We start from the raw sequence: 7545 nt of genomic DNA on the forward strand, positions 1-7545 counted from the left end.
AAACATTTAGTCAATAACAGGTAGGATTTGGAAGTTTCAATTTATTTTTGGATAAGTTGGTGTGGAGTTGCTTTCACAACACCCAGTGGACATGCTTGATTGGATACATGCCAATTCGAGAGGCAACATCTGACTAATGAGACAAATTTAGAAGATGCCCCATAGAGATAAACGAAACCATGAAAAGTGACTTCAAGAGGGGGAAGGCAGAATAAAAAGATGTGCATCCTGAATACTGAATCTCATGAAACAATAGGATTATAGTTTGGGAAGCAGGATGGGAGGTTGCAAGGAAGGAACATAATGAGCCTTTAGGGAGACATAAATAAAACAAATAACATGAATCATGAAGAAACACGGAGGTTAGAGAAAGAATGCATAAAAAGAATGATGTATAAATGTGTGTGGGTGTACAGGGGTATGGTGGCTATATAATGCATAGCAAAGTTTCCAAAAGTTGTCTCATGTGAAACACCAGTTTCATGAATTAGCTCCCTGAAAGAAAGCATATGTGGAAAGATACTTCGGGGATTTCTTCAAGTTCTGACAGGTTCTTAGAGTAAATCATCTGATAGAGCTCTCAGAAATTTAGCAGTAAGGCAAGTTGTTTCACTCCACATTTTAGAAATATATTTGAATAACAGACTCAGCTACCTATTTCCCTACTCAAATATTTTTAATTAGTCTTCTTCAGAACAGAGTTTGGTGGATATCCACCACATGATCAAATCCCTCTGGAAGACTGAGGTGAGACCAAAGCATTGTCAGAGACCTCAGGATAAATAATGAGAATGGATTGCTTGGTGGAAAGTAGATTGGAAATCATAGAATTACTGAGAGACAGAAGAACGGGAGGCAAATATAGGCTCTTTTTCATGGGAGGAAAATAATGAGGATCATTTGTAGGGATACTAAGCTCAAGAAAAATTTTACTTTTAATTTTTAGTTTGAAATAATTATGTACTCACAGGAAGTTATAAAATAATATATGGAAAGGTCTCATACATCTCATGTAACTATGTAAAATAGCAATATCAGGAAATTGTCAATTGGGACAATTGTCAGGGCATATTCAGGTTTCACCAGTTATATACGCATTCATTCGTGTATGTATGTAATCATATACAATTTTGTCATATGTGTAGTGTGTGTAACCACCACCACCATAATTAAGGTACAGAATTTTTCCATCATCATAAGGCTTCTTTGCATTATCTCTTTGTAGTACCAGTCTCCTCACACCAAAGCTAAGGCCTGGGAACTCTAATCTGTTCTCCATTTCTATAATTTTGTTATTCCAAGAATGATATATAAATGAAATTGTATAGTATTTAATGTTTTGATATTGGCTTTTTTCACTCAATATAATTTCCTTGAGATCCAATCCATCCCGAGTTTTTATGTGTATCAGTAGTTCATCTCTTTTTTACTGCTGCATAGTATTTAATGGTATAGATGTACCATAGTTTGATTAACCACTCATCTGTTAAGGAACACAGGTTACTTATAGACTTTGCCTTTTGTGAATAAAGCTGCTATGAATATTCATGTACAGGTTTGTGTGTGAATATACCTCTTCATTTCTCTAGGATAAATGCCAGACTATGATTGCTGACTTATATAATAGTTGCATATTTAGTTTTATAGGAAACCCTCAAACTATTTTCCAAAGTGGTCATACCGTTTTGCATTCTCACCAGCAATACAACAGTGATTCAGTTGCTCTTTATTGTTACGAGAATTTGGTATTTTCTGGTTTTTATTTAATCATTTTAATAGGTGTGACCGATATCTCATTATGGTTTTAATATTTATTTCCCTAAGAGCTAATGATGTTGAGCATCTTTTCATGTACTTATTAGGCATCAATATACTTTCTTTGGTGAAATAGCTCTTCATCATTTTTGTGCATTTTCTAATTGAATCATTTTTGTTATTTTTTTCTCTTGAGTTTCAAGAGTTCTTTATATTCTAGAAATTAATCCTTTGCTAGATATGTGGTTTGCAAATATTTTCTCCCCGTCTGCAGATTGTTTTTCATCCTCTCATAGAGGTTTGTTATGAGCAAACTTTAAAAATCTTGATGAGGTCCAATTTATTATATGTTCCTTTTATTGTTTATGTTTTTATTGTTAAGTCTAATTTACTTTTTTTGTCTAGCCCCAGATCCTGATGATTTTATTGTGTTTTTTTTTAAGTTGTATAGTTTTACATTTTTTTCATTTAACTTTGTGATCTATTTTGAATTAATTTTGTACAAGTTATGAGTTTTAGGTCAAAGGTTACTTGTTCCAGTACCATTTTTTTGAAAAGGCTGTTCTTTTGTGCTTTTCTAAAAAATTATCTGGGTACATTTATCTGGGTCTATATCTGGGTTCTCTATTCTGTCCATTGCCCTGTTTCTTCCCCTCTGCCAATTATGGCTGCACACTGTCTCAGTTACTATGGCTGTGTAATAACCCTTAACATCAAATAGAGTGATGCCTTTATTCTTCTTTTTCAAAATTGTTTTTGCCTGTTCTAAGTCCTTTGCCTTTCCACATAAATTTTATAATAAGTTTGTCTATGCCTACAAAGAAATCTTGCTGGGATTTTAATAGGAATTGCTTTAAATCTATAGATCAATTTGGAGAGGATTGACATCTTTACTATGTTGATTCGTAAAGGGAATATTTTATTTTAATAAGGGATTGAAAGAGAATATACATAATTGAAGCAGAATCATCGAGGACACAGAGTTGATAAGGGCTCAGATGGAAAGGCTTAACTGCAAACCTCAGACCTCAGAACCAGCATAAACTGGGAGAGGGAGAACCCCAGAGAATTAATTGGCCAACATCGAGAAAGAAGAAGCCATATCTCCGAACTTGAAGCTAGTCCTCTAGATCCAAAGGGAGATATAACTTTGTCTGGAAAACCACATCCAGTTCTCACCTCCAATTGAGTGAGAAGAGGACATGAGCATTACTCTGGGGATCCACGAGGTCCAGACTCTGGAATACAGGGGAAGCATCTCTAAGAGACAGAACATTAGGAAGAGAGGGCAAGCCTGCTGCTTGAGGTATTAATGCTTTGGATGTAGCCTCAAGGGCTACTCAGTGTTCCTTCTCTTCTAGGATTCTGCCTGAAGCCCTCTCCGATTCAAGATAAGAACCTCCATCTTTGAGTCTCACCTACTGCCTGTCTTTTTTGCCTGATTTCATCTCCCCCAATGCTGAGTGAGCAGGTGTCTGGCGTGACTTCTCCTCACTCTTGTATCTCTTCTTCCTAACTAATGGTTCCCATTTATACTAACCTGGCCTTGTCCCACACAAGCTGCTTAGTTTGTTGGCTAAGCTGCTGATACCTGGATAAGAGTGTAGAATAGACTAATCCACTGGAGTAATATACTGAAGAATTCTGCAGAGACATGGCTGAAATAGAGATAGTGAGATACCAATCCAGCATATGTGTAGACTTTCTAGTAGGAACTCATACTTTCATTGCGTTGTTTTGTTTTTGTGTGTGTGCATGTGTTTCATTTATATGCTCTGCTCCATTTACATCAAAGTTACAACCCCAGGCCCCATCCAGAGTTACAGATTGCAATCGCCTGGTACTTCTCTAATTTTTCCCTGTTAAGGTTTTAAGCTTGATGCCACCACTGTTCCTTCTCCATCTGATTTTCTAGGTTTCTTACAGGAAGTAAATCACAGCTTTTAGTGGCACTTAAGTGTCTCCATGTGTCAGTGAAGCTTACCGCAAATAGTCCCCCGTGAACAGGCTCAGCTGAGTTTTAGCGTAGGGGCCACGGTAGGTAAATCCCAGTTCCACCTCTCCAGACCTGTGTACCCTCTGTCACTTCAGGTCTCTGAGTCTTCATTTCCCCCTCTGTCAAGTGTATTGTTGATGGATTCAATGAGATGATGTGATGGGAATATTCAGAAATTAGATAGTGGCGATGGTTGAACAACATTTCGAGTACGACCACTGCGTTACATGCTTTACAGCGGTCCACATGGCGAATTTCATATTATGTCATTTATCTCAATTAAAAGAGAAGTTTTAAGAAAGTGTATAATGCAACACTGCACACTTGGAACGTGTCCAGAAGATTTCATCCCCTTCTCACCAGGTGAAAAGTTGCAGCTCCTGACAGAAAGCTTGGGGCCTTTGCTTCATGAAAATCACTTGAAAGCAAGTCCTAAAATTTACAAAGAGGACCAGTAGGGACGTAAACAGGACTAGAGCTGGGAGGACTCTCCCTGTCTGCTGATCATCCCAGCAGCCAGCCCCCCCTCAGCCACCGAGGGTCCAGAGGAATCTTTTGCTTGGATTTTCCCTGACCTCTACTCTCTCAGCCTTTCCCCTGTCCCCAGAGTTTTCCCTCAGAGAGCCCCACCAGGAGGACAAGATAGATTTTTGGCTTTCAGACCTTAGTCTCCAAAGAACTCCAGAAGCAGCTGGAAGATTTCATGTGGATGGTGATTGTTCACACTCAAGCCCATAAAAAATAATAATAATAAAACCAAAGCGTGGGAGAGGAAGGGTCAGTGAAAATAAACATCCCTGGAAGACATCCCACAGCTGTGCACTGATGCAGCACAGTGCCGAGGTTTGGGAGCTTCCAAAATGCAAAGATGTCAGCAAGGAAGAAAAGCAAACTCCTGCCCATAGGTCCCCAGCCCTTCATGGTGGCCACAACCCAGAAATTAGACAGGAATTTTCTTAGCTTTCAGATTTGTCCAAGGAACTCCTTTCAAAAATGGGAGGTTACCGAAGCCAGTCTGTGGTTTGGCTATAGACTTAGACAGTATTTGGGGTTTTAGGTCAGGAAGGCTGTACGTCTGAATCATGGTTCTACCACTTACTGATGACCTTGTTCAAATCATGTGACCTCTCAAATCCTCAATGTCCCAGTTTCTGAAATGGGCTCATAATGTTTACCTCGATGTTTCCTTGAGAAGGTGAGAGATTCTGACTATGACAAACAATTGCGTCTGTCCCATGTCAAACGCAGCAGAAATGCCGATCTCGTTGCCATGGTTCAGTCCCCATCCCCTCCCCCCCCCCGATGTTCACTCATCGTTTGCTACTTTGTATCACGGAAATGTTCACAGAGGGGCAGACTTATTTCCAGTTGATGTTTACAAGCATTATTAACCAAGACAGAGGGTGGGATACCTGGTATCTGGCAGGAAACCAGATAAAAATACTTGCCACTTAAAGTTTGCAAATAAACCTCTGTGGAATAATAACAACTATACTAATAATTATGTTGTTGTCAGTAGGAAGGTGGTACTTCACAATACTTGTCATACCGCCCAAGGCTTTCATTTTCAAAGAGAGATTATCAGAGAGATTTGCCAGTAGCGATTATAATGTACTTAAAAATAAACCAGTCCCTGCCTCAGTGATTTCATCGCCAGCTCTCCAGAGTATATCCTGTGCTTCACCTTGAAAAGACAGATGGGATCCAGAGATTAAAACCACAGGCTATCATCACCTTCAGTCCTACCCATGCTAACTTGGGGACAGTAGTGCAGACTCAGCATTACTCTGGAAATAAAAATTCCCCCACCACAAAAGGGGGATATGTTGGGCTTTGCTTTTCCGGGAGCCTTAAGAAGAACCACAGATCTTTGAAGAAGTAAAAATGAAATTGAGTTAGGTGAGCTAGGTACAAGAACTGCCAGACTGAGAAAGTCAAGGAGGTGGGGAGTAGTGAGCAGTCATGACTGGGAGCTAGTGAGCTTATGTGAGATCTGTAGGAAAATTCGGTCCTGCAGGGTTGAATCCTTTTGGAAGGTCTTTACCCTGGACATTGGGGCTCTCAGTGTAACGCTGTGAGCCTAGTATTGGTCCCAGAGCATGAATGGAAATGTCCCCTTTCATATCCCCACCCTCTAAAGAGGGCTTAATGGCATCAGCCAATTTGGCAATGAGAACAAATATCATGTACTCTGTTGGGGATGCAGAGTTAACCCTTACGAATCTGCTGAGGTAAATGAAGTTAACAATTTGAGGTATATTCTCCAAGACCTATAGTGTAGTCTAAAACTTAAAAGAACTGCCTAAAGCATTAAAATTCTTAGGGTTAAATCTTGACTCTATACTAAGAGATGACTTTGGGCAAATAATCTCACTTTCTTATGCCCTTAGTTCCTCATCTGAAATATGGGGTGATACTGCTACTCCTTAGTGATTTCATGAAGATTCAATGAATGAATTAAACAATTCAGGTAAATAGCAAGGAGACACTCAGTAAATTATGTAGACAAAGTGGTTATCTTCCCATGTAAATATGTAGATGATTCCAATATTTTTGATCACTTCAAAATATTATATTTTATGGGAAAGCATGGTTGTTTAGCCAGTCTGGTATTTATAGATAATGTCATTACTTCCATTTTTGTTTTTTCAAACAATGGTAAAATAATCACTCTCGTGCTCATATTTTTATGCCTTTAAGAAAGTATTTCTTATTATAAATTCCTCAAAGTATAACATAGTTAATGTCTATCATTAACTTGTCCTCCAAAGGTTCTTTGAGTCTTAGTAGACAAAAGCATGTTTGTGGGAGGAAAGACTGTCTTGAGGAGGAGAATGTTCTAGATTGTAGAAGCAAATGTACTTAAAAGTGTGGAGGTAGACAAGAGCAAGGGAAGGCTTCACCCTGTGTCTGCATCCTAGAATGAAAAAGATGTGGCAGGCAGAGTTGTTGGGCAGGAAAGAGATCAAGAAACAATCTAAACTTCATCCATTTTCAGATACTAATAACTGATAAGCTCTTAAAAAGTTGTGCCTTATCAAGTGATGTGGGTCCTCTTTAGTAGTGGCAGCTGTCCACTAGAGAAGGAGTTCTCAAAGCACAGAATACAAACCACTGAGGGTATTAAGGGCGATTGTTCATGTTAGTATGAGCACGTGACAACAAATGTTACAAGGTATAAAAGTGTAACTTGTTCATTAATCAATTAGTCCATTCAATGACTTTATTAGGAATTTGTCTTTAATATCTATTAAAACTTTCCAATCTCACTTTACACAATAAAATCACAAAAAATTAGGTATCAGGCTGAGAATCTTCAGGAAGCAATAATTTCTGGCATTGTTTTATTATCATTGTATTTATTTTTATATAACCTTCTACTTGTGGCAATTCATGTTAATTTTCCATATTTGAGAGAGAGATTTTCTTTTCAAACAAATTAAAACATGTAAATTTTAATAATGGAATTATGAGAAATACCTAGCTAAACTGGGAGCAGTGTAGGAAATGAACTGAGTGATTTCTCCTTTGTCAGCCAACCCTGATGATTGCAACTTTTGTTTTACTGTTAAAATCATTGTAGACAGCCAACTGTATGCCTTGCTGTTATTCAGACGATTCCAAAAATTAAATCAGCTTAAAGCACATGTGACTCTTGCATTGGGGCGTGGAGCTCACTACATGAAAGTGATTGTCCCCAAACCTTCTCCCACTGGTGTTCCCATGACAGTGGCCACAGCCTCAGAGAAAGCCAGCCTGAGTTTCTGGCTATTCGTTTTAAAAGCCATTCCTGG

Source organism: Pteropus vampyrus, unplaced genomic scaffold, assembly GCF_000151845.1.
Source record: "Pteropus vampyrus isolate Shadow unplaced genomic scaffold, Pvam_2.0 Scaffold29, whole genome shotgun sequence".
Taxonomy (NCBI): Eukaryota; Metazoa; Chordata; class Mammalia; order Chiroptera; family Pteropodidae; genus Pteropus; species Pteropus vampyrus.